The 27,609-nt window shown below is 42.3% G+C and overlaps 1 protein-coding gene across 1 annotated transcript in view; it reads right to left on the bottom strand.

The window, feature by feature from the left end:
- TMEM135 (transmembrane protein 135) overlaps window positions 1-27,609 on the bottom strand; it is a 166,277-nt gene that overhangs the window by 57,953 nt on the left and 80,715 nt on the right. The gene's annotated exons all lie outside the window — the stretch shown is intronic.

The raw sequence follows: 27,609 nt of genomic DNA, 5'->3' as shown, positions 1-27,609 counted from the left end.
GTTGCATGGAATACTAGAGCAATGAGATGACAGAGCAACAGTCCTAAAAGTTTTATGGCAAAAAAGAGCCCTGCCATTTTGATACTGTTACATTTTGATCTTTCTTTCTGGTTTCCAAGCCTTAAAAAAAAAAAAGCTTAAATTTTCTGTGGAATCATTCTTTTATCAAAGTTTTCACAAATGAGAATGCTCTGGGATTTATTCTAATTTTTAGCTAGAAATGTTTTGTGCAGTGACAAAAAAAACTGCAGTGAAATATGTTTTTGTACAGTTGGTCATATGGGATTTCATAAGGTGCTAAGTGGTTTCTTTAAAAAAAAAACAGATGAGAAATGAACTTTGACGTTGAAAGTATATACAGATGATTAGCAACTGAGGTGACGGAATGAAACATGGGTTAAAAGAAAGCTACACAGGCAATCCCCCCCCCCCATCTCTATCTAAACATCCCTACAGACACAAACTTTGTCCTTGTCCTAGCCAGCACAAAACTCCTGCCAAAAGCAAAGTAGTGTGGTTTCAACAGCCTGTGGTCCAAAAATTGCCTCCAGCAGCTGCAGTTCTCCTCTGGCCTTGAAGGGACTCCTTGCTGTTCAACCTTCGGTAGAACTTTGGCTTGGGAGCACAGTTCTCTCTCTTTCAACAGGCAGCTTAGCAAATCACAGGACAAGCTGCTGACTCTCCTTTCAACTCCTTGTCCTTCCTTCTCCCACCCTTCTGTTTTCTTTTCTCACGTATAACAACAGCGTAGGATAGGACCTCTCCTCATTCCAGAGGGGAGGAGTTGTGGACGGGGGCCGTTTCCCATGCTTGCAGGGGGGGCGTGTTCGGCCCCCTGCCTTGTTCCCTCCTTCCTGCCGCGCCAAGCCCCATAACCAGCCAATAGGGCTGGCTGGGGGCGGTGTCTGGATTCAAACAGCCAGGGAAGCGCCATTTCCAGCCATTCTGCCCCCTGCTCGCATCAGATCTCCCTCCCTCCCTCCCTTTTAGGACTTGCTATACTTCTGAATTTTTATCCATTTGGCAAATTGGCACGACCTCTTGGTTTTTCGCCTACCTCGTAGCAACCCGTCACAACTTTATGGTATTGGCGGTTAGGCATTAGAATATTCAACAGAGGATGTAATATGTGTTGTGTGTTGGAGGTCAAGTTGTGCCCATCACCTACCTCCTAGGGGTATCCCTTTAAAGGGATCCAGCGGTCGTGGATCCTGTCCAATGCCCGGCTAGTGGCTAGGGCCATGGAACGACCCCCAGTGACGTCAGGGGAAGCTTCCAGTTGAATTTGCATCAACAAGCTCCTCCCACTGGTTGTTAACCCTCTTGTCCTATGCCTAAGCCAATACCGCTCACACGCCGTAACCAATAAAGTTGTGGCCTTATTTTTCCCATTAACCTAAGATATCGTGTCCGTGTGTTTTATTTACTCCACGCGGGTGGCAGGCCATCGACCCGCAAGTCTCTGCTGTGTCCTACTGCCATTCCCAGGATTCCTGGAGCTTTGTTCCCATTTGCTAGTCTTAGTTTTGTCCTTCACCAGTCCCAGAGAACTAATCCTTGAAGAAGACTCATAGATTCGTAGAGTTGTAGGGTTGGAAGGGAACCCAAGGGCCATCCAACCTCCAGCAATGCAGGAAGCACAGCTAACTCCACCACAATGACTAAATCTCTGGAAAAGTCAGGTCAACAGACGGGAGCATCTCCCAGGCTGAGACGAAGCCTCCTTCCTCTGCTAGGCCCAACAGACAGAAGGAAGGTTTACAGACTGAACTAGACTGGCCGAGAAGTACAAAGTCACCAGACAAACTGAAGGATGGGCAGATATACAGATATTAGTAAGTTGGCATCCTGGACATTGTAAATAATATACGAGTCAGAAGAAATAACTACAGTGGTGCCCCGCTAGACGAATGCCCCGCTAGACGAAAAAGTCTATGGGGCTGCCTCGCAAGACGAAAAATTTTCGTCTTTTTTTTTCTTTTCGTTTTGCGGAGCGCGGCTGTCATTGCCGCTCCGCAAGACGAAACACCCGCTAGACGAAAATTTTCGCAGGACAAATTATTTTCGTCTAGCGGGGCACCACTGTACAGGCAACTTCCCATTTGTGCACATATAGCACACATATGCCATTTTGGGCACCGGAAGGGGGCGAGGCAGGCTTATGCTGACCCATGTGGGGCCTTGGAACGCACTCCTGTGTAAATGGGGAGGTGCCTGTATACAGTTTTCATGCAGCCATTCTGTGAAAATCCTGCATTGACCCTTAGTATACAACATCATAAAAGTAAATAAAAACAGAAACTTCAGCATATTTTGCGGAGGTAACAGTCACTTTGTAACAGAGAGAAAATCCTGGTCACAAAATTTATAATTTGGGGTTGGGGCTCGGCTTTATGGTGGAATTAAACCCCAGTACCAAACGCCTCTTTCATGTTCTGACTTTCAGTTGCAAAACGTTGGGGTGGGCAGGGAAGACAAGCATTGTGCTGGTTGCTTGTAAAGAAGAAAGCTTTGGATATACGGTATCTCCTGCATGTCCCGACAGACATGCAAGTTAAACCTAAAGAGGCTGGAATTCTCCCAGTCCTGTTCCCTTCCCCAACCGTTAATGTACATTGGAGGCATTCATCAGGATTTGGGCCGAGCAACAACTGGCAAGTCTACGGAAGCATCCAGACTATGGGCTGACATACACTTATTTCAACAGTTAGCTACAATTGCACATATATAAACACTGCAACTCCCTGCCGTTTTCTCCACGCGCTTCCATTGCTACCTTCTGGCAAAGATCCATGCATAATTTCAGCACAGATATGCGGCCACAGTTGCATCTCAGCATGTTGGTTTAAGTTAATTATTTTATTTTTCCAGCAGTGGGTGATGCTGGCAGCAGTTCAAATTGCTACAAGGCCTTTTTGATCATTAACAGCCAACTTGGGAGCATGTGATTAAAGGCTGGATTCAAACTAAGCTTGCTCCACTGGGTTTTTTCTCCCTCTCACAAAAATAGCCTCTGTTGATTTTTTCAGATTAAAAAATAATAATCATTCAGACTATTGGTATTGTTTCTACACTTCGTGACAAAGAAGATGAAATTTAAAAGCACCTTCACAAAAGTCTAGGTCACCTGCAGGTACAATAACGTTCTAAAACTTAACCTTTGATGTTTGCCAACTCCACAAAACAAACTCTTCTCACTAGGGAGCTTGGCTTGAACATTAAGTACCGGTACAATGCATTTGTACAAATCAGCACAATCCTGAAGGTAACCTTGCTGTAGGAGTTGTTGGTTTTTTTTAAGGCTTAATCTTCTACCAGATAAATTGCTACTTTACCTTTACCTTTTACTTCTAGTTAGATGAAACTGGCAGGAAGTTTCTCATGTAGCTACTTAAGACATTTTTCAGTGACTAAAAAGTGGACAATTTCAGGGACGCAGAAGCCACATTCACACCATACATTTAAAGCGCTGTGATACCACTTTAATCAGCCATAGCTTCCTTCAAAGAATTCTGGGAGCTGTAGTTTCTTAAGGGTGCTGAGAGCTATTAGGAGCTTATTAGACCTTCCCAGAGCTACAGTTCCCAGAATGGTTTAAGAGTCAAAACCTCTTCCCAGAGAGCTCTGTGAATTGTGGCTCTGGGGTGGAAATGGGGTCTCCCAGCCACTCTCAGCACCCTTAAGAAACCTCTATTTCCAGAATTCTTTGGGTGTGGGGAACCCTGACTGCCAGGGCTGTCTTTACCCGGGGGCGCAAGGGATGCGGGGCACCAAATGGATACCTACTGTATACCAGTCCCTCTAGATCAGTGGCAGTGAAAAGCAATGGAGCGAATTCCCCCCCCCCCCCCGTTACTCCGTCAAAAGCAGTTTTTCCCACTGCATCGTAGTTACACTCCCCCCCCCCCCCAAGAAAAACATTGAGTTTGCACCCTCTAAAAAAAAGGTCAACAACTTTTGGCTCCCCCCTCCCAAAAAAGCTCAGGGCAGATCTTTGCACCCCGGCGGCGCATATGCTAAAGATGGCCCTGCTGACTGCTTTAAAGTGGTGTGATAAAGTGGTGTGCTTTAAATGTATAGTGTGAATGTGGCCAGAGACAAAATCCAATCCTCTTGCACAGGATTGTAATACTGAGAGTGGTATGCACTTCTGGTAGCAATACAACACTTACGAACAATGGTCAATATTCAAAGGGCTGTTTTGTTAATTGGCCAGGACAGCCTCCCCAGATCAAGTCCTCTTTGTCCTGGCCATACTGCCTTACTGGCTCTGCTCCAGTCCTTTCTTGGGTGTTTTTGCCTGGCTAAGATGTTTCCCTGAACTATGGTGATGCTTCTTGCTTTTTATCAGGAGCATGTTTTTAAGCACGGATGCTACAGCACCTCCTGCATTTTTAAGCATCTCTCCACCCCTTCCCTGATAGTGGTGCTACCTAGGTTCTGTAGGAAAAGTGCAAAAGTGAATGTAGTTTAGTATACTATATATTAGGTTTCACCTAAGGTAAAGGGACCCCTGACCATTAGGTCCAGTCGCGAACGACTCTGGGGTTGCAGTGCTCATCTCGCTTTATTGGCCGAGGGAGCCAGCGTACAGCTTCCGGGCCATGTGGCCAGCATGACTAAGCCGCTTCTGGCGAACCAGAGCAGCACACGGAAACGCCGTTTACCTTCCCACCGGAGTGGTACCTATTTATCTACTTGCACTTTTGGGGGTGCTTTCGAACTGCTAGGTTGGCAGGAGCTGGGACCGAACAATGGGAGCTCACCCCGTCACAGGGATTCGAACCGCCGACCTTCTGATCAGCAAGCCCTAGGCTCTGTGGTTTAGACCACAGCGCCACCCGCGTTCCTTTTTGTAATCCCTTTTGTATCTAAATAGTGTTGTAGCGCTAAGCTCTAAAGATAAAAATCCAAATATCCCACACGCCCACAAAACAAAATAAGCTAAAGTTATATCTCATAGCCAAAAAAGGACAAGAAACATTCATAGTTACTTTTAAAAACAAATAGATTTCATACCATACAAAATTGTAACTGTGTGTGCATTGGAAACTAGAGCTGTAAATTAACCTGCACTCTGTTGGAATTCTACTCCAGTTTTTTTGCCTTGCCATGACCCATTCATAGTTGATTGATGTCAGAAGGTCAACAAGTGGAGCTCTGCAACATATAGAGCTTGAAATCTTCCAGCTGTACAAATAACTACATCCAGCCGAATGACTAAAAGTATCTTGAATGAGTGATATATGTTTGACGAGTTCTTTTTATATCATTTACTTTCCCTACGCTGTTTTTATTAGACGCTCATTAAACAACCTAGATTTCACACATCAGCAAACTGCATGCATAAAAGCACCAACTGTTGCTGATAACTTCACAGTAGAAAATCAAAAATTCATTTCTGAACATCGAGCTGAGGCAGAGGTGCAAAACTTGCTGCAAAGCAAGTTCTAGGAGTGCTATATAGTTTCCCCCCTATTCATATCATATTGTTCCACACAAATGAAAATTGGAATGCACAACGTTATTTGCTTGTTTAGGTAACATTTAATTAGTTATTAATAAATCCTAACCAAATTTTAAGTCATTTGTTATGACTGAGCTTAAAAGTATTTGTAGTTTTTGTCCTGTTACTTCCTGTGTAACTTAAAGTTTTCACAAATTCAAAAAATAAATAAATTAACAGCTCTCCCTGAAAACCAATCTCCTACCCCTTGCTCAGTATTCCTGTCTACTCTAATCCAGTAATAAGCTCCAATTATCTGTCAATATTAAAAGAGCAGGACGGCAAATTAAATGAGAAATTACAATTAATTACTTAAAGGAAGATTATTTCAATTGGCGCTATGTGTCTTCCAGTACTTTCAACTCCACGTATTATTTAACAAAGAGTTCTTAAACCCCATTTGGGATCTCATAAAAACTCTTTGAATTACCGGTATATAATTACAATAAAAGCATTTTTATATTTTAAAAAATGTGCAAAGGGCACACACATCCACGTGAAACGTTTTGTTTAAAAAATAGAGAACTGTGAAAAAACAGGGGGCTACTTGGGTATATAGGTGGGACTCTCTATACATCAAGCACCAAGTGCTTACTTCCTATGACACTGTGCTTTCAGATGTGGACTAATGGCAGTTGCGGTCAGGATGCTACCACCACACTGGCCAGAATATTCCTGGTCATTGGAAATCAAGGAGCCAATTCTATGCCAACAACATTTCTCTAATTTCTTCTGCATTTCCTTAGTCACAGCAACTTATCACCGAGGAAAGCCTGGAGGTTCTCCCAGACACCTTGAGATCTACAGATGAAGGGTGGCATACGAATTTGATAAAAAAAATAATTTGCCCGCTTGTCAAATCTGGTGCTCCAGGCTACCTTCCAAACTGCAGGGTGCTGACCCTTCCCACCAATGGCACAGAGATATTTCACAGGGCCTTCAACAATCTCACTGCACAGGTTTCGGCCGGAGTTAGCATCATGCTTGGTTTCAAAATAGACTGTTGTGAAAGGTTTGGCATAGGAGCCCTCAGCAATGAACAGAAACATTTACATGTTTTCTAATTGTATTTCTATCTGCCTAAGGCATGTACTTTTTAATAAGTAACGCCAAGGAATTTTAATGTCTCTAAATTGCTGCCCTGCAGAAAACGTGGCAAATGCGAGCTCAAGTTTTAGGAACATGAGGCTGCTGGGTTTTTTGTTTTTTTTCACACACTGTCATGCAGCTGTCCTGGGTTTATCGTGGAACAGCTGTTTTGGATATCACTAACAGGCAGAGCACCTCAGTGCTGGGGGTTTTTTAAAAAGAGGGAGGGAGAGAGGGAGTCCTCCTATATTCTTTCAGCTAAAAATATGAAGGGAAAAGGAAGAAATGCAAGGTACTGATGCAATTTACTCTTGAGTAAGGTAAGAGAACAAGCGAGAAACAAAGAAATCCGCTCTTCAGAAAATGAAGCCTCACCATTCTAATTTGAGCTCACTCAAAGAGTGTGGCATCCAGGGAATAATGCCACAGTTTGCTTCCAGTTTGTGTGCCACTAGTACAGGAGTGTCCAATGCCGGCATTCAGAGATTTCACTACACAACTGCTGGTGGCATGACTTGGAGGGCACTGGGTGTAGAATCTCTGGCCCATGGGCCAAACGTGGCCAACCAATGTGTCCAATTTCTCACAATACCTTCTTCCCCCCAAACTACAACTAGCCACCCATCAGCTGGCGTCACTGTTGATGTCAGCTAATAGGCAGGAGGGCAGGGTTTAATCTTGTATTGGCTGCACAATCCCGTTCCCCACAGGGAACAAGACTGCACAGCCAGGGCTAGATTAGCAGAGTAGGGATTAAAGTTGTCTGCAAAAGCACCATTTGAAGCAGCTCTTGAACGAGAGCCCCTTCAGAGGGGCAAAGGCTTTCTGAATGTTCCTGTGCTTCCATCTGAGCCTCTGGAGCATGGGTAGGCAAACTAAGGCCCAATCACCTTCTAAATCCAGCCCACGGATGGTCCGGGAATCAGTGTGTTTTTACATGAGTAGAATGTGCTTTTATATAAAATGCATCTCTGGGTTAATTGTGGGGCATGGGAATTCATTCATTATTATTTTTTCCAAAAATATAGTCTGTCCCCCCCCCCCCAAGGTCTGAGGGACAGTGGACCAGCCCCCTGCTGAAAAAGTTTGCCGACCCCTGCTAGTCTGGAGGCTCAAACCCGAGAGTGTCGGCTTCCTTAAAGCCTTTTGCAAGTCTACCCCTTTCCCTTTAAAAATCTTTGCGGATTTTTTGTGATGTCATAATGACACCATGTGATTGACAGATGAGCGGTCTCACGCATCTGTTGAATTTGACCAGCAAGACAGGTCCTGATGAGTGCCTCGCCCACGGAGTCAAAAGGGCTCCCCACCCCGGCAAAGACCTTCATTCTTAATTTGTGGACGTGGCTGGACCATATTAAAAGAACAGGAAAGGTACACTGCATACAGGGCCAAGGATGCAAAATTCACTAGATCTAACTTTCAAAGAGCCGAGCAAAGATATGTATATGAAATGTGTTTGTACACAAGTCAAAATTCTTAAGTGCTTTCCACTTTATCATCTCCTCAGCTATCTTGAAACTCTTTAACTGCTGCAGAATTATAGCAAATATTTTGTACGCCTGTTGCCTACGGGTAACAGGAGTTTGCCCTGTAAGAATCGTGAAGCTTCTTTGGACTTCTTAAGATCAGCAGGCAGGCTGGCATCCAGTATTTCACATACTGTTTCACAGTATGCCAAGGGAAAGGAGATACTCAAGAGACAATTCACCAGAGCTTCTTGACCTTTGCATGAAAGGCTGAACTGACCTTCATCGGGTTCACTTCTATAATTGTTATTTTTTAATTTGTTACGTTTTTTTAAGTATTTCTTTTTAAATGATATATTTAAAAGAAAAAAAACCAAAAGCATGCTATAATACTACAATATATATAACTATTAATGCAATTTACTATATCAATTAGACAAATTTCCACAGTTACAATGATTTAATAATCCTGCAAGTTTTCAAATAAGAACAAAGATCAACAAGATAAATAATCACTTCCATGCCTGCCAAATGTTATTATACAACCATGTTTTTAAATATTCCCCAGCAGAATATATAGATTTCCTGAGGCTTACACTCAATTATTCCAATATTAAATAAACAAACTCTTTAATAAAAAAATGCCTTCCTCTCTCCACCCCACCCCCATAAGTAGGTTTCTTCACCTCACAAGGCATATCATTATCTTATGCTTTAATTAATCAACTATCTGTTGAATGATAAGTGGTATTTTTCAAATTCTGGCCTATTAATATTCTCACAGTTGTCACTAAATAAATTATATGTCATCTTCTTGTACTCAGCCAATAAAGTGACCAAATAACATCACCATTCACCCTCTTGGAAGATCATAACTCCAAAAATCATTTTATTTCTGATATAACAAAATCCCAGAATATCTGGATTTTTATACACACCTACCAGTACATAATGTGGAATAGGCTAGCTCCTTGCTAGTTGTATCTCCAGCAATAATCCGCATGCTCAGGGTATATTTCATAGGAAACACAAAATAAATTTAACACGTATTTATTTGGCTTGCCTATTCCATTAATTTCAACAGAATAAACATGTTTCCTTTGGGCAGGGGGATGAAGCCAGAGACTGAAGGAAAAGTTAACAGTGATCTCAAGGTATCTCATAAAAATTCTTGTGAGATACTCTGCCCACAGAGATTCAGCAAGCACCTTCTGTGCCAACTTTTAAATATCTGCTGAAAACCCTTTTTTCCTGCCAAGTCTATGCAGGAATATTTCTCCGACAATGGTTTACTGGTTGTTTTTTAACTTTTTGCTTTTAATTTTTGTAATGTTATCTTTTTAATGTTGTAAACCGCTCTAATATGTTTTGTGATTTAGCAGTAGGTAAGTAAGTAAGTAAGTAAGTAACTGTACTCCAAAAGACCTAAGGTATATAATACAATTTACAAATTGATTCTATGTACTGATGTCATAAGCTGAAGATGACATCTTTCTCCTTATATATAACTTAAGGTAAAGGTAAAGGGACCCCTGACCATTAGGTGCAGTCATGTCCGACTCTGGGGTTGTGGCGTTCATCTTGCGTTACTGGCTGAGGGAGCCGGCGTACAGCTTCCGGGTCATGTGGCCAGCATGACAAAGCTGCTTCTGGCGAACCAGAGCAGTGCACAGAAACGTCGTTTACCTTCCTGCCGGAGAGGTACCTATTTATCTACTTGCACTTTTTGGGGTGCTTTCGAACTGCTGGTGGGCAGGAGCTGGGACCGAGCAACGGGAGCTCACCCCATCGCGGGGATTCGAACCGCCGACCTTCTGATCAGCAAGCCCTAGGCTCTGTGGTTTAACCCACAGCGCCACCCGCATCCCATATATAACTTATATAATATTAATTGTATCTGATAACAAAAAGCACTTTCTCTTGCATAATAACTACATCTGTGCATGTATCATTTAAACCAGCAAGGCATCACTGCGCACATAGATAGTTTATGTACATTTCATACTGAGGTATAGAACGTTTGCATGAAATTGCGCAATGGGGAGAACTGCAGGATTCCAATGAATTTTAGAGTCTTCACTTTTGCAAATCTTTCAAGGTAGGTTAAAAAATAAAACTAGGAAGAAAAAGATTAGTCTGCCCTTTCTGCCAGGAGTCTGGAAAGGAAAGGAAAATTGCTTAAAGCTAGGTAGCCTGAGTGGCTGAAGTAGTTTCTGTATAAGGTTCTACACCTAGTTTTGTCACAGTCATCATGAATTTCCATGCAATTTTTGCAGGGCTGTTAGGTAGCATAACAAACTTAGTTTCCAAGCACTCTTTGGGCAATGTGATTCCATATTGTTCTAGAAATATGATGGAAGTATAGTGCATTAAATATTTTCTCTCCAAGTTCATTCAGCTTTTGAACTTAGCATTCCAAAACTTGAACAAAAAATTGTATTTCAAAAGAACTAATGATGACATGCTCCTTCAGTACAGAGAAATGGAAGGGACTTTTTTTTAAATAGGATACAACAATGTCCACATATGACAGGTCAATCATTTACCCTACAGACAGGCTACTATATCCAATTGCTTTTGTCACAGTCATTGCAAACATTGGTGTGTTTAGCCATTGTGTAGTTGTGTGTAGTTCAATAAACATTTATTATTTTTTCATTCTCCTGTTAATCTGTACTATTACTGAGAATTTCTATTAAGATTTCAAATCATCTGCTATCGTCACAATCAGATGGAGAAGAAAAGTCTAGGCATGGTGATGGTGGTAAGGAAACATCCCAACCTCAACCCCCAAAAAAACTTTCTGCACTCTGGTAAATATTTGTCATCTCTTTTCAGGCCTGGGACAAGGAATTTAGCAGCAACCCGCCACTGCTCTGCCTCTTAAATTCATGTTTTATGGGAAATGAATAAAACAATTTGTCAGGCGCAGATTGGGCTCCTGGCCAAGTTAGCTACACCTACACCAGCACAGCTGTTAAGATACTCTTGAGCATTTCTGCCAACAAGCCCCAAGCAAACTGCAGAGAGATAAGATCAAAAGGATGCCTAATACATGATATTAAACCAGAGATTGTGTAGATTCTTGTTAAATCAGTGTTGTCTGATCACAGTGAAATTATTAGAACTGGCAATTACAGAACACGGCTGAGCCAAAATAGAGAACACCTGTCATTAGAGAAGGGAGGGTGGAGGGAAAAACCAATTAAATCCCTAGATTTTATGGTTCACTAACTCTATATAAACATACATGCTTAAGTACTACATCAATTCTTTGTAACTACAAACCTAATTGCTTAGCCTTTAAGCTGATATGTTTTGTCCTCTTTGCTTCAGATAAATAAAACAGAATGACAGGAGAACGATCACAAAGCTCTCATTTTGTCCCTTTCTGCTGAACCTTGATGCCAGTTCATTTCTCAAACTACAGCTTGAAAGGACAAGAGCTTTGCAGATAGGGCAAGCTTTAAATCTCAGCATGGTAAATTATCTCCATTGTGACTCGGGCAGTGTTAAGCAGTCTTCTACAGGTCTTCAAGAGAGGCTGTGCACATCTGTGGTTAGCAGAAATGAGATACTGTATAACATCTTTGGTGCATCCAATCCACCTCCACTCTCTCACACCCAAAACATTTACACGCGTACATGTCATAAAACTGCTTGGGTACTCTGGGGAGGGGAGTGAAATATATTACAGAATTAAGAAACTATATGCATTTCATTTAATGTATCCCCCCCCCCCGCTCAATAGTAAGTCAGTCCCTTGCCTTCGGCTTACAGTCCAAAAGACATGACATAAAAGGAGAAGGGATTAGAAGTGAGGAGGGAATAAGCAAACTTGGGCACCAGTTCTTAGTTACCAATTTCTTCTAAGCATTATTTGTGGAGTCTAGGGCTTGCTGATCAGAAGGTCGGCGGTTCGAATCCCTGCCACGGGGTGAGCTCCCGTTGCTCGGTCCCTGCTCCTGCCCACCTAGCAGTTCGAAAGCACGTCAAAGTGCAAGTAGATAAATAGGGACCGCTCCAGCGGGAAGGTAAACGGCGTTTCCGTGCACTGCTCTGGTTCGCCAGAAGCAGCTTTGTCATGTTGGCCACATGACCCGGAAGCTGTCTGCGGACAAACGCTGGCTCCCTCGGCCTATAGAGCGAGATGAGCGTCGCAACCCCAGAGTCGGACACGACTGGACCTGGTGGTCAGGGGTCTCTTTACCTTTTACCTTTAGGGAGGCAACAAGCTCACTGAAGGAGCTCCTTCTTTGGAAACTGGTGGGGCCATGTTCGTCTTCCCCTTGCTATGATGATGTTTCTTAGAGGTAGGTGGGGACCCTTGGGCTATGGTAGGGGTCAAACATTAGATGAATAAATTTCTACAGTATAGCACAAGAAAGTTTGGAAGAGCTGCTGTCATCGAATGGACAAAAAAAAAACACTTCACTGGTTCTCTAAGTGCAGGAAATTATGTATTATATGGCCCAAGACACTACAAGTCAAACTGTCAGTAGGCTGCCCCGAGCTTTTATTTATGAACAAACATTCAACTTGTATCCACTATCATAAAATCAACTGCACAACAGTAAAACATGTCATGTTTCCTTGATGAGAGGAAACCTCAAAATTCTTTGTGACTTTAATACTTAAAGAGGCAGGGAGAAAATGGGAAGTGATTTGGTTTTTAAGGGAGTGCTGCTGGGCCTTTCACAGTCATGGCAAACTAGGGAACTAATGCATTTTGTCTCTCAGATTAAGACATCTTTAAGCAGGAAGTGGTTCTTTTAATTCTCCATTCATGTGTTGGACAAGCAAGTCTCACAGGACCTACACACTACTAAAAAGCCTGCCAATTTCTCAAGGCTTCTCCGCCATTCTCAAGATTAAACACATTTCAGATGAAATGGCTCTACAAAGCCTATGGACAATCTCCTCTAGGGTATTTTCAAAACACTGTACATCACTGTAAAAGGTCAGCCTGGCTGCATCCAAATACCAGTGTTGTCTCTGCCCAAGTAAATGGAATGAGAGGAATAAGCAGGATCTCAGCATGGCAGAACTGCTAATAACTTCACACTGAGATGATGATTAGGAGTGAAGTGGAGTCATATGGTCATATGTAATCCTTTTGTAATAGTCGGGCACTCAAACTGAAATTCTCCAGCTCTTTCAGCTTTTAGTAGTCAGACCCTCACAATAAAAGCAGGTCTAATTGGTGTGAAGGGTGATGCAAAGAACTACCCTGCCCGGACTGTGTTTTGTAGGATTCTTACAGGTGGATTAAAAGTTGTGCCTTTGAGAATTAGGGTTGGCGAGGAGAGAAGGAGTAACAGACTCTGAAAAACACAAGAAGGAGGAGGGGTGGGTCAAACACGGACTCATTTAACTAATGCTTTAATGGGAAATGCTCTTAAGGAGAGCAGGTGGTTCCTGGTACATATTGTTTAGCAGTTTGGGGAGCTGCCCTTTGCATGCATTCCTTCCCACTAATGAAATGGAGATGGAACTGTAAGGAGTGTGGCTAGTTCTGAGTATTTTCTGTAAAAAGATCAGGAATTGAGATTGAATGTGGATCTAATTCAACTAGTATCCAAGATGTATAACATTTGCGGCTGGGATTAAGCTGCTTCTAGGGTCTTATCCAAAACCATGATGGATAGGAAAATACTCTTTTGACTCGAGGGGCCCTGAGCCATATAATGCATAATTTCCTTCATGGAGGAAATTGGCACTTTTCTGTCTGTTACATGGACTTCTGTGGATGGCTTGTATAATTAGAGGAACACAGTGTTCATTTGGAAGGACAGCACAACTGGGCTGGGTGTGGTATTAGTAGGATGGTGTGTACAAAAGTGTGGGAGAGTGAAAGAGAAGAAATTTAGGCTATGGTTAGGATAAATCCTTCCACACGCACACAAAAAGTTTTCACACATAGTCCAAAAGTAGTGAATCCAAATACCACACACACACACAAAATTAATATAATTAGTTCATTGATAATTAGTTAATAACTGTTCCCCTGGTGATTAATGATAAATTAATACAGGGGAAAGTGGACCAGCCAGTTTAAAGAAAGTTCAGTTCCAAAGTTAAAACCACATTGTTCTTTTCGCTGTGATAATACATGGTGTAACAAATCCTTTAGAATTACACCAGGAAAACAACAAATAAAGCTTACAAATCCATCAAAAGGACTCAGTGACATCACAAACCACAAAACAGGGTTGGAGTGTTTTGGATGGTAACCAGATCCCAGAATTAGAGTCTGAAACAACAAATACCATGACAAACTTGATTGCAGTTGCTGTACTTGTCCTCCCTTTTGAATTGACGTAATTGCTGTACCTTTCAAAAACACAACAGTTCTCAGAGCACTAACTCAGTTATATCAAGCAGCGCACACTCATTGCTGCTGCCTCTATCACAACTGCTTTTTAAAACTGCCGTAGTGAGATTGGCTATTATTGGCAGATGATTCTGTATTTGGTTGAAATGAATTCTATTTTGCTAGTTCAGAGCACTACAATCAGTTCCTTATCAGAGTTGAGCATCCATCTTTTGTGTATCTGGCAGGATGCAGGTAGTCATAAAAGTACGGTAGTATTGCATGCCACCTATCAAAATAATGCTCCTTCCACTGACAAAAGGAATTAGCTTCTACATTTCCCCCAGGGAAATGCCAGGTGGCACTCTCTGCATGGCATTTGCATAAACACCTGCCTAATAGAGACATGAGCCCATTAAGACCAAGAGGAAGAGTACACTGGAAACTTGGTACTCTCTGGTGGTTTTAAATATCTGAGACACCAAGGAAAGCACTCTAGGACTTGGAACAATGTGAGCAAGCAGGCAGCCGTTTGCTGTCTTCTGTTTTCCTTCTTCTTTCTTGGTATTCACATTGGCCAACCGGATGCCTCTGGGAAGCCCTAAACCTTTAGTTGATTTCCCATAAAAATGTCTAAAACAGTTAGGGCACTGTCTAGAAAGCCTGTTTATCACTCTTTATTTTTAGCTTGGTGCTGCCTGTGACACAAGCCCACCTGTCCCTTTTATAATTGCCTAGTTTCTTGTGTTCTCCATACTCTGTAAATGTCACGTCCTCCCTGCCAAATTCCCAACACAGGAAAAGCTACCATTTCACACACTGACAGTCCTCCCCATCACCTTGCTTGCATTTCCCTGGCTAGGTGACTGTGGTTGGCTGGGCAAAGCCACCTATCAGTCGGTACCCAACTGGGGCCAAAGGCCTTCAAAGATGCCTGCTGCCAAACAGTCCTTTGTCACCGACAACACCAGAGATGACCACTGAGTACTGCATATTCTCCATTGTTTTCTTGAGAATATTAGAAATATAATGATATAGTGATTTAATTCAGTCTTGATATGCAAATTTACTGTTTCTTCCCCTCTTCCTTAGTGCATATACTCTTTTTGATTAAACTGCTGAATTGCAATGGGCTGTACTGGTTTCTGCATACACTCAAGGACTGGTTGTCCTTCCGTGTTGCTTACACCATTAAAGTGTCAGGGAGAGCAGAAGGGGGTATGGGCTGAAGTTGTCAAGAATCATAGAATCGTAGAGTTGGAGGGGACCCCACCTGTCATCTAGTCCAAACCTCGGCAATGCAGGATCTTTTCCCTGAGACTTCATTGGCATAACCCAATTACTGCAAGTAGCTTCACACATACTGCCACTTTGTGACCAATCTCAGGTGGGGCCCTGCATTAACAAAAGTAAACACTGCAAGCCTGAATCTCATTCCATCATGTCATTGGCATTGCTTACATACTTTCAAGCCATGGCTGCAAGCTTGCTTTAACAAAAGAGAAAAAGTTCAAAGTAGATAATCCTATATAGCTAATTTCTGAACCAAATTTATTACAATCTGTACTTTTTCTACCCTTGCCGAGAGTAGCCCTACACATACAGAACTGCTTACATGTGCACAGGCGCCTATAGATTAGAATGTGTTGTAATGGATTTTGTTGTCTCAGTTTGGTTCACATTTTTGTCATCCCTTACTGCAAATTTTTGTCAACACTGTAGTTCTGTGATTTGTTCCATAGAAGCTTTAAAACTGGACTTATTTAATGATTCTGCCAACTTACTGATATTTTTATCAACAGTCTTGCATATCAATATATTTTATAAATGAACACTTTCATAAATAAAAAGAATATCCCTTCTATACTGAACAGATAAGATTTTTTTGGAGGATGCCGAAACTCATCCCTATATTCAAAACACTTGTCAGATCTACCTTTAAATTTAAAATTAAACATGCAAAAAATATTTCTGGAAATCTTTGTTGGTCCTTTTTTATCATACGTTTCTACTAAAAGCTTCAGTTCCAGAGGTTGATGATACTTTGCATGTAAAACAAACAAAGAATCCCTGTTATTTGCAGTTGCTGGCAAATATATTTCATTACATGCAGTAATTGGGCATATGACTTTTACCACCAGGCAGACAAAATAACTGCAGTCGTTTCATGTAAGCCTCCTTTGTAACATAAACCAGATTTTTAAGCCATGAAGTCCATGCAATTTTCGTTAAGCAGCAGCTTCCTGAGAACATTGGGGGGGGGGGAGAGAGAGAGAGAGAGAGAGAGAAGTCCCAAACTGCAGAGTAAGCACAAATCTAAAATACCTCTCACATTTCCTGGGACAGGAAACTCTGTAATGTACAGCTGACGTTAGCTGTCACCATATGATAAAATTAACTTCTGGGAGTAATAAGGCCTCAGAACAATTAACATTTTATACTTGCTGATTACTTTTGGAAACCCACGAAATCAAAAGAATTGTTTAAAATATTGAAAGCAAAGATAATTCCTTGTGACGAATGAAAAATTGAGAAGTGTAACTTTGCTGAAGCTGACCTAAAAGGCACAAGGGCTTTCATATACTGTAATGATTTGAATATTTTGGGGTATTTTGAAGTGAAGAAGAAGAAGAAGAAGAAGAAGAAGAAGAAGAAGAAGAAGAAGAAGAAGCTATTAAACTTATTATGCAAGAGACTATGTTAAAATTATGTAAGGGCCAGTTTTATATCTATCCTAGTAGTGTGGGAAAATGAAAGCACCACATTCAGAGTGAAGTTCAATATGACTGATTTTGCAACACACTAGGGAGAATAAAGCTCAGCATTTTGCCTTTTACAGATGTAGCCTTTCCCACTATGCACTTAAACATAAAACAAGACATTTTTAAAAGCAAAAACAACCCCTCAGCCTGTCTCCCACCCCTGTTGTCTTTTATGGGGGGGTAATAAGGATGAATAAGGATGGATGCAGAGTGATGAACAAGGAGGGACGCAGGTGGCGCTGTGGGTTAAACCACTGAGCCTAGGGCTTGCCGACTGAAAGGTTGGCGGTTCGAATCCCTGCGACGGAGTGAGCTCCCATTGCTCAGTTCCAGCTCCAGCCAACCTAGCAGTTCGAAAGCAGGCAGTGCAAGTAGATAAATAGTTACCGCTCCGGCGGGAAGGAAAATGGTGTTTCCGTGCACTGCTCTGGTTTCGCCAGAAGTGGCTTAGTCATGCTGGAAACGACCCAGAAAAACTGTCTGTGGAAGCGGACAAATGCCGGGTCCCTCAGCTTTTAAAGCGAATTGAGCGCCACAACCCCAGTCGTTCGCGACTAGACTTAATTGTCAGGGGTTACCTTTAAGGATGGGGAGGAGCCTACACAACAGGGTAGAAATTCAGCTTCGCTCCCTCTGCACCAGTGAGAGGATAAAGGCTGAGGCTGCATCACAGCCCCCCCCCTTCTTCCTGCTTCCTTCAGAGAATAATATAGAGAAGGACCATCACGCAATGGCGGGGCACATCATTTGCACACACAGGGTCCCAGGTTCAGTCACTGGCATCATTAGGTAAGGCTGGGGAAAGACCCCTGCTAAGGTTTTTGGCTAAGCTGCATATAGCACCTCAATACTTTCCGAGCTATCAGAATTAGCCACCAGTTGGGTGGCATGGAAACTGCCACTCGACTGTTTTCTTTTGGAATGACTGCTGCAAAAATCAAATCCCTCCAGGTCAAATTAGCTAGAGAACAAGGAGGTGTGGTGCTGTGGCAGGGTTGGCCCAGCCATGATATATCTATGCTCATTAAATGTTTTAGGCATTCCTTCTGCATTGCCACACAATTAATCATGCGGCTATCCTTGATTAGCTCTGGACAGGATAGCCCTGTCTTGCAAAGGTCAGTAAGAAGGGGTTTCAAAATTCCTTCTTTTAACTTATCTAGCTTGAAATTTGAAGCTGCTTTTATCTCTACTAATGTGCAGATTTCTCCACAGGTTCATGACTGGTTCGCTACCCCCTCCCTCTTTCTCCATTCTGCTCTCAATCTACCCATTTTGTAACATTTATCGGAAAAGCAGAGCAAACATAGCATAAAGCCCAATGCATGCAAAACAAACCTACGGTATATAGGAAGCCAGCAAAAATCCATATTTCCCTTTCCTCCACAGACATTGCCTGGAAAATTACCTATATATGTCTCATATTTGTCACCAAGTAATTAGTTGCTGTGAGTTTTACTACGACAAAGCCAGAATGTTTACAACTATTAAACTTTCCTCTGGGGTTGCACAGAATGTAGAATATGCCAGTTTCAAAGAGTATTAAGCAAAGACGCCTAAACCTACTCCTGAGCTTTAATACATCTGCTAGAAGAATAACTGTTAATTTTTGGGCCTTGCAAAGGAATGGAAATAGGAAAGAAGGACAGGTGCCTCATTTATGAATTTTTATAGTTCATGAAAATGGTATGACTTTTTAAAGGATATTACTGAAAAAGCAAATGTAAGCAACTATAATATGTATACCGCATCCTGTCTCACAAGACAGACTTGAATAGTTGACCTCCCGCTGACCTCCGTAGAGCTTATCACCTCAGTTATGGAAGCACTCATTCTCTTGTTTCAAATAGACACCAGAAGAAGAAAAACCTCCAGAGCAGCCACGCTTCCTGATACCCCACCTGGAGCCCATACAGTCGTACAAATATACCATATTTTTCCGTGTATAAGACGATACTTTTTGCTTTAAAAAAAATAGGCAAAAATACACAGATAGTGAATGCGGGGGACGGAGGGACATGCAATTAATGGCAGCAGCAAGCAGGAGATTGGCAGCGGCGATTGGGCGGGTGATTGGTGGCTGCGGCAAGGTGGGCATGCGATTGGCAGCTGCGGCAAGTGGGCAGATGGAATGTTGGTGGCGGCGAGTGGGCAGACAATTGGCGGCTGCAGCGAGGTGTGTGATCGGCAGTGGCGGTGGCAAGTGATCGGCAGTGGTGGGCAGGTGGGTGAGTGATTGGCGGAAGTGACCTCCCCCACCTCCAAAAAGGTAAACAACTTAATTTCTAAATTTTGGGTTTAAAAAAATAGGGGTCACCTTATACATGGGGGTGTCTTATACAAGGAAAAATACGGTATATTTATATCAAGTGTTGGAAGTGGCCCCACTAGGTGAAAGCAGAATTAGGAGCAGCTGATGTTTGATGATCACTTCATGTTCACTAGCAGGTGTCACTCAAAAGCTCTCTCAAAGTTCACATCCCTTTCACCTGCCTAACAAACAATTTACTAAAAATAACCATACTTCTTCCACAAGAAGTAGTGTGTGACTTCACTCACACACAGAGTTCCGCTCTGACACGAGAATGGATTTAATAATGTAAAGCTGGGAACAAAAATAAAGATGGGAACAAAATAGTTGGGAACAAAAACAAAAATAATTTAATTAAGCAAATTAATTGTAGGATGCACCAGACTGCCAGATCACTTGACTAAGTTCTGCCTAGGTTGCTTTCAACAGTGAGTGTTCTGCTGCTTGAAACATTACATATGAATGATTCTGTTCCATTTCTCATTATAACCTTACTATAAAGAATATTTTACACTAGGAATGGGGAACCAGAAACGCTCCAGATGCTGTTGTGTCACATAAAATGTAATTAAGGAAAGTATTTTTTTTTTGTCCTATACACATATTACAACCCACATTTTTGTTGTTCAGTCGTTCAGTCGTGTCCGACTCTTCGTGACCCCATGGACCAGAGCACGCCACATTTAGTTTGCTTTAAAAAAATCCAGAGAAAGTCTGACCTAGGAAAAAGTCCAATTGATTAATTTCGTGCTGTAATTCTACAGCCTTGGCCATTACAATGAGATGTTCCACCCCACCACCCACCAAAGTAAACTATCCCTTTTTTGTCCTGTAGCAGGACAGAACAGTATTGTTAACATGGCAACAGACACTGAATAATACACTATGTTTAATTATGCTATCATTTTAGCATGTTTGCAATTTCAGGTTCAGAAAGCTCAGGAACTGGCAATCCCCATGAACATTTCATTCAGGTAATTGATGTTAAAAACTTTGTGTCTTTCATCAGTGAACAGGAAGTTCTAAATAAGTCTGCAGCTTTTGCATAATTATATTTCTGGCCTATTTCCTGTGAACTCTCAGTAGACTCTCCTGTAAAGCAAAACCCTAAGTTCACATCCTCTGCAACCAAGTCCAAAGCCCTCTATCCCTTCCCCCCAAGAAAACTGCTTCAGGCACGTACACGAGAAACATTTTTTAAAAAAGAAACACTGCCAGAGCACGCAAACAAAATTGCCAAGAAAGAGAGGTACAGCTTTATCCAAATTACCGTCTTGTAGAAACGTCACTAGTAAAGCAAAATATTATTTTTCTTGTTGTTATTGTAAAAAGTAATTCAATGATAAAACCTAAGCAGCAGGGAATTTTGATAACTACTGCAGCTCCCGGGGGTGTTCAATTAAGGTTTTTTTTTAAAAAAAAATCCTACTTCACATGTGAAGCCCTTGTTCATCTGTGAAGTGTTTTGTACTCTGAGAACTCAACAAACACTGGTAATCCCAGGAACCTCATACAAGTGCATTTCAAATGACCCCAGGGAGTTAGTTCAAAGAAATAGCTGACTTCCTTTAGCCTGGTTTCAATGGATCTGATACTGTGCAAGTCTTCTTTTGTGGCCCATGTCTTCATTATACTGTGGAGCTTCATTTGTTACAATACCATGTGATAAGGTTGAGTCTTTGTTTGGTTTTTAAAAAGCAAGATTTTGCCCAGGGGGATGAACCACAGCCACACTTCTAGTCATCATTATCCCACCTATCTCCTTTAAAGGCACAATACATTTTTGGCACAGGGTATTCTGAACACTTTTAGCTTTTCCTGCAGCCGTAATGCAAATACAGACCTACGTTACATTCTATTTCAAAATCCTATTATTCAGTTTTCAGGTTAGCATTAACAGAATGTTCAAATACTGCCCCCAAAGTAGCCAAGCTCTGAGGAAGAATTTCAGCACCTCCTCCCATATCCAAAAATTATGTAACTAGAGAAGGGCCCTTTAAAGTGCACGTCAAGCTCATCCAGGGAGGTGGAGTCCATAGCAGAACAGGCCTTTCAATCCTTCAACTCTTTGCTGAGGCAATATCCTTGACTACAACAGAAACAGAGCTACAACCAACAGATCACACTGAGAGCTTTCCATGGTCCTGATATGACCTGCCTGAATCTGGATGTATCTTGCCCAGTCCAGCTCCATTCTCTTGAACCTGAGTTCACAGACGCATCCTTAAATAAGTACATGCAGTACCATTTCCACTGGGAGGCCTCCACCTGCAACATGGCCATTACTTATTAACTTCATACAAATTTTGATGATTCTGCTTTAAAATACTTGACAGTCACAGAATCATAGAGTTGGAAGAGACCACAAGGGCCATCCAGTCCAACCCCCTGCCAAGCAGGAAACACCATCAAAGCATTCCTGACAGATGGCTGTCAAGCCTCTGCTTAAAGACCTCCAAAGAAGGAGACTCCACCACACTCCTTGGCAGCAAATTCCACTGCCGAACAGCTCTCACTGTCAGGAAGTTCTTCCTAATGTTTAGGTGGAATCTTCTTTCTTGTAGTTTGAATCCATTGCCCTGTGTCCGCTTCTCTGGAGCAGCAGAAAACAACCTTTCTCCCTCCTCTATATGACATCCTTTTATATATTTGAACATGGCTATCATATCACCCCTTAACCTTCTCTTCTCCAGGCTAAACATACCCAGCTCCCTAAGCCGTTCCTCATAAGGCATTGTTTCCAGGCCTTGGACCATTTTGGTTGCCCTCCTCTGGACACGTTCCAGCTTGTCAGTATCCTTCTTGAACTGTGGTGCCCAGAACTGGACACAGTATTCCAGGTGAGGTCTGACCAGAGCGGAATACAGTGGTACTATTACTTCCCTTGATCTAGATGCTATACTCCTATTGATGCAGCCCAGAAATGCATTGGCTTTTTTAGCTGCTGCATCACACTATTGACTCATGTCAACTTTTTGGCCTACCAAGACTCCTAGATCCTTTTCACATGTACTGCTCTCAAGCCAGGTGTCACCCATCCTGTATTAGTCCTATCCAGTCCTATCCATGTTATAGGGATGTCCAGTGTTGCTTACGCCAGTACTCTTTGCAGCTCTACTAGGGACACAGGTGGCGCTGTGGTCTAAACCACTGAGCCTCTTGGGCTTGCTGATCAGAAGGTGGGCGGTTCGAATCCCCATGATGGGGTGAGCTCCCATTGCTCTGTCCCAGCTCCTACCAACCTAGCAGTTCCAAAGCACACCAGTGCAAATAGATAAATAGGTACCACTGTGGCAGGAAGGTAAACGGCATTTCCGTGCACTCTGAATTCTGTCACGGCATTCTGTGCACCAGAAGCAGTTTAGTCATGTTGGACACATGACCCAGAAAGCTTTCTGTGGACAAACGCCGGCTCCCTCGTCCTGAAAGCAAGATGAGCACTGCAACCCCATAGTCGCCATTGACTGGACCTAACTGTCTAGGGGTCTTTTACCTTTACCTTGCAGCTTTACTGTTTTTAAGACCCATCCATTATCATTCAAGGATCAATCCCCAAATTACACGAGAGAAGATGTCAGTAATTACATGTATTGCTAATTGCAAGAGGAGAGCAGCAGCTAAGCATTCAAAACCTCAGAAGGACCATATAATACTACCCTATCATTCCATTACAACTGTAAAGTGGTAGACAATTCTATTCAACATTGCTGAAGAGATTTAATCGTTATGATATCCCAGAATAATATGTGCATGAGACTCTTAATCTCAGGGTCATGGGTTTGATCCCCATGTTGGGGCAAAGATTCCTGCAATGCAGGGGGTTGGACTAGATGGCCCTCGTGGTTCCTTCCAACTCTACAAATCTATGAAAATCCTTGCTGGGTGGGAGGACATCCCTTGGTTTGTTCATAACACTCTTCAATAAAAGGCAATTAACAATATTGTGATAGTTTCCCCGCCGCCCGCCCCCCCACAAAAAGCCACAAGCAGTAAGCCAAGAACAAACCTTGGTTCCTAGTCTTATTTCTTGCAAGAGCAAGGGAGAAGCAGAGTAAAAATGTTTTAGCTGCGTGTTCACATTAAACCATAGTTTGTTTTAACTATAATTTAATGTGACGTATGAACTCGGACATTATTTACATGAGCATATGGCAATTTACCTATCTAGTGTCACTGAAGTAGGTAGGTACACTCCTTTTTCTCCAAATCCCAGCTGATACTTTATTTGCTATTCCTCTATGTTTAACCAGCACTCACATGGTTTCTAAGAAATAAAATAAACCCAAATTGAAGATTTAGTACCCTTAACAAGAGCCTCATTTGAAGTCATCAGATATCCTTAATATATTGGACAGTGACTTCAAATATTTCATGGAGGCCACCAAGAAATGGATTACCCACAAGTGAAATATAATCTTTGCCTTTAAACCCTTGGTTCTGCTATCCCAGCCCCACTTATTAGAATCCAGCAAAAAGACTCCTGCCCCTCACCTTTCGGAAGCACTGATGTCTCCCTCTCCCCTCCCATTATTGCTTTCATTGTATTAAGAATTATTAAACAGATTTCTCAAACACTATTTTGCTACTTGATCAAGAATCCCAAGAGCTCATCCTACTCCCCGCCACATGCACACCATACTTTAAGTAAAAAAGAAATAAACAGGAGAAAAGAGAAACAAGAAGAAAAAATGAAAATTGGGGAGGGAGCGAGTCCAATGTTATTCAATTACAGACAGGGAGATTCCTCTTGTAAAGCACTAAATGCCTTGCAAGTATCTGTTCTGGTCAACAGTTGAACCAGAGGCAGCATACTTTAATTACCCACATTTGCCCCAACTCTGGCCTACAGGCTTATATTGACACATGGGTTATTCCGCAGCACAGGTTTACTTTGTGTAGAAGCCTCAAACAGAAGAAAAGTAGACACAAACCACCAAGCTCACAGAACCATTACGCTGGGCACCAAAATCACTGTTCTATTAGCTTTTTATATTAAAGAGACTCTGAGTCCAAGCTAAATGAACTCAGTGGAGCCCTAGTTACTGGTACCTTTTTAGACAGTACCCCTTTGCCAGTATTGTCCTAAAAAATTGCACCATGCATTTCTGGTCATTGTACGGCTCTGCAATCCCAAAGAGCGCAGAGAATGAGCTTTATTTCAGAGGGCTAAAGTTGCACAAAACTTCTCAGAACACATGTGTTTGACTAAATAAAATGTTTTACCCTGCCTATGTGGGCTCTCAGCAGCAATTAACCAACAATATTATTCCCAAGCTGTTCTAATTTCCTCTTCACACTTTTGAACTGAGGTGCTGCCTAACTAGAAACAGGTTTGCAAACCTAACTTGATTGAAAACACTGAAAGAAAACATGTGCCAAAAGGAAATGGGCAAAACCTATAAGGAAAACAAGAATCCCTTCCCCATTTTAAACAATGGGTAGTGTTAAAAAGAACTGCCCAGCAACTCCAGTCTGAACTCAAAGATAAATTCTGAACTTTGCTCCTTATTTTTATAAGTCTGAGAGTATATGCCATTAAAAATCATCAACCTCAAAACATTGGGAGGAAACAGGAAACACCATACAACTCTTCATATATGTCATATTTTTTTAAGCTGACCTCAGGAGGACCCTAATGTTTATGGGCCAAAGGGAATAATTACCAAAAGTGAAAACAACTGAGACAAAACCAGAGTAGCCTAGGCAGGCAGCACATTGCCTTAAGACAGCCACAAGTCTGACTGTTGAATCGAGTAACACATGCTGATGCTGACATACTTCATCACTTTGCATCAGTGCAAGATATAAATTGATATTTGGAGCTATCACGTTACTGAAAAGAGCTGGGAGAAATGCTGTCTTTTCACACAAAATTATCTTTATGTCATGAGCAGGTAATTTTAAACGTACTACATTGGAGCCCATTTACCCTAGGGCTCTAAGCAAAGGAATGCTATTATGCCATTATACTTGTAAGCAAACCTTTTTGCTTTCCATTTTGAATTATGTTCTTTTTATTTATTTAGTTTTCAAAAAAAGTATGGACTGATTCATACCCTCCAACATTTCATGGATGAAAACAGACTCTCTTGTGTATGAGACAGCAGAGCCAGGGGCTGTTTTGCAGCCCAGTGCCATGGCCTCGGAGACAACAATGGGTCAGCCATTTCACCAGGCTATAGCAAAGAGAAGGGCAGCAGAGCAGGGACCACTCTGTTGGCACCGCTAAAAGAGCAGGTGCCTTTGGCCTCTCCTCTCCCTGAATGATCTGAATTCAAGCTGGTAATCAGGGCTGGCCCTACCATTAGACAGAGTGATGCAGTGGATCTTTCTTAGTATTGATGTCAAGATGATCAATAGTTACCTGAATTATTTTTCCCCTTTCTGAAGATGGGGACAACATTTGCCCACCTCCAGGGACCTCACTTGTCCTGAGATTACATCCACAAGCTCCTTTAGTACCCTTGGGTGCAGCTCAACAGACCCTGGAGCTTTGAATTCATTTAAACCACCTTGCCACCACTTTTCCTATCTTGCACTGCAGCTCCCTCCTTGCACTGTGTAATCCATTTCACAAGGGTGAGCACTGCTTTCCTTTTGGGTGAAGGCAAGGTAGAGGCAAAGTAGATGTTGAGAAGTTCCACCTTCTCTTTGTCACCCAGTAGCATTTTTCTGTCTTCTCCATGCAGAGGACCTAGTACACACTTCCTCTTCCTCTTGCTTCGAACATAGCTGAAAAACCTTTGTTATTAATTTTAACCTCTCTTGCAAGCCTCAGTTCATTCTTAGGTTTGGCCCACCTGACTTTCTCCTTGCAACTGCTGGCTACTTGTGTATACTCTTCCATTGTGATTCCCCCTTTCTTCCATTTCTTATACATGCTCTTCTTAACTCTCAGCTCATCTGTAAGCTCCTTATGCAGCCACACCAGTTTCTTTAGATACCTCCCACTTTCCTTTCTTGTTGGGATTGCCTGCATTTGCCCCTTCAATACTTCACCTATTTATGGGATGGTGGTGTGTCACCTTGTTCTTTGCCTCAGGCGCAGAATGTCTTGGGCCAGCCTTGCACATCATAAGAAGTTTGTAAGTTTTGCTTGTTTTCCCTCTTCTCTCCCCTTTCCTTTATTTTTCTTGTGTTGTGTCTCTTAGTTTGTAAATCAGGGGCTGTTACTGATCTTATGTAATCTGCTCTGGTAAACGTTTTGGCTGAGAAGCAGGGTTAAAATGCTTTAAGCAAATAAATAATAATTAACAAACACAAGCCATATTCAACACATAGAAAACAGGAAAAAAGTGCGTAAAGCAGATGGCTCTACATGACGAGCACTCAGGAAGCCACACAGCATGCCAAATACATTCAAGCATAGGTGCATTATGCTGTATTTATATCATTCAGAAAATAATGGACCCAATAAATGACTAGTGAAAAGATTTGTCAGTGAACCCATGCCCCAGAATTTTTTAACAGATATGGTACAGTGCTTTTCTCCTCACCACTGAGCCATGACAGCCTCCCCTTTCCCAACACTTCAAATTAAAAAGAAAGCTTACAGAGCAATGACATATCTCTGACATGGATAAGTCCTAGCAGCCTGCTTTTTTATTTCATTTATTATTTCGTTCATTTATTAAATGTATATCCCACCTTTCTTCCCAAACCAGCCCAGCATAGCAAATTTATAAATATGGAAAAGGTTATTACGCTAGGAACAGCCCAAGCTGCAGCCACAAAAATGGTCAAATTTAGGAGGGCACCACCAAATGCCTTTTCAGTCAGAATGGATCAAATGCTTCAAAAGCTCGTGCCGAAATGTTTCGTTTTAAAAAATGGTGTTAAAATCGAATCGCACACATAAAGAGAAAAGCCATGCAAAGCTTGCCCTTTCTGGGATGCTGCTGTGAGCTAATATAGTAAGGGCCAGGGGCGTCTTAGCCATAGAGGCTAGTGGCACGGGGAACCATGGTGCCACGTTCTGGATGGGGCCACGTCGGCAGCTTGGTAGGGGCGGCAGTCTGCCCACTGCCAGGGGGAAGGCAGGAGGAGGCAATCAGCGGCGGCGAGCTGGGCACACAGCGATCAGCCCTCCATCCCTCCCTCCCCGGCTGGTGCGCGCGCCCCGCCCAGGAGGCGGGCGCGATCCCCGGCGGCCACCCCTC

This window comes from Lacerta agilis, chromosome 4 (genome assembly GCF_009819535.1).
Source record: "Lacerta agilis isolate rLacAgi1 chromosome 4, rLacAgi1.pri, whole genome shotgun sequence".
Lineage (NCBI taxonomy): Eukaryota > Metazoa > Chordata > Lepidosauria > Squamata > Lacertidae > Lacerta > Lacerta agilis.
The sequence above is the reverse complement of the archived record's forward strand: the minus strand, read 5'-3'. Positions and strand labels throughout refer to the sequence as shown.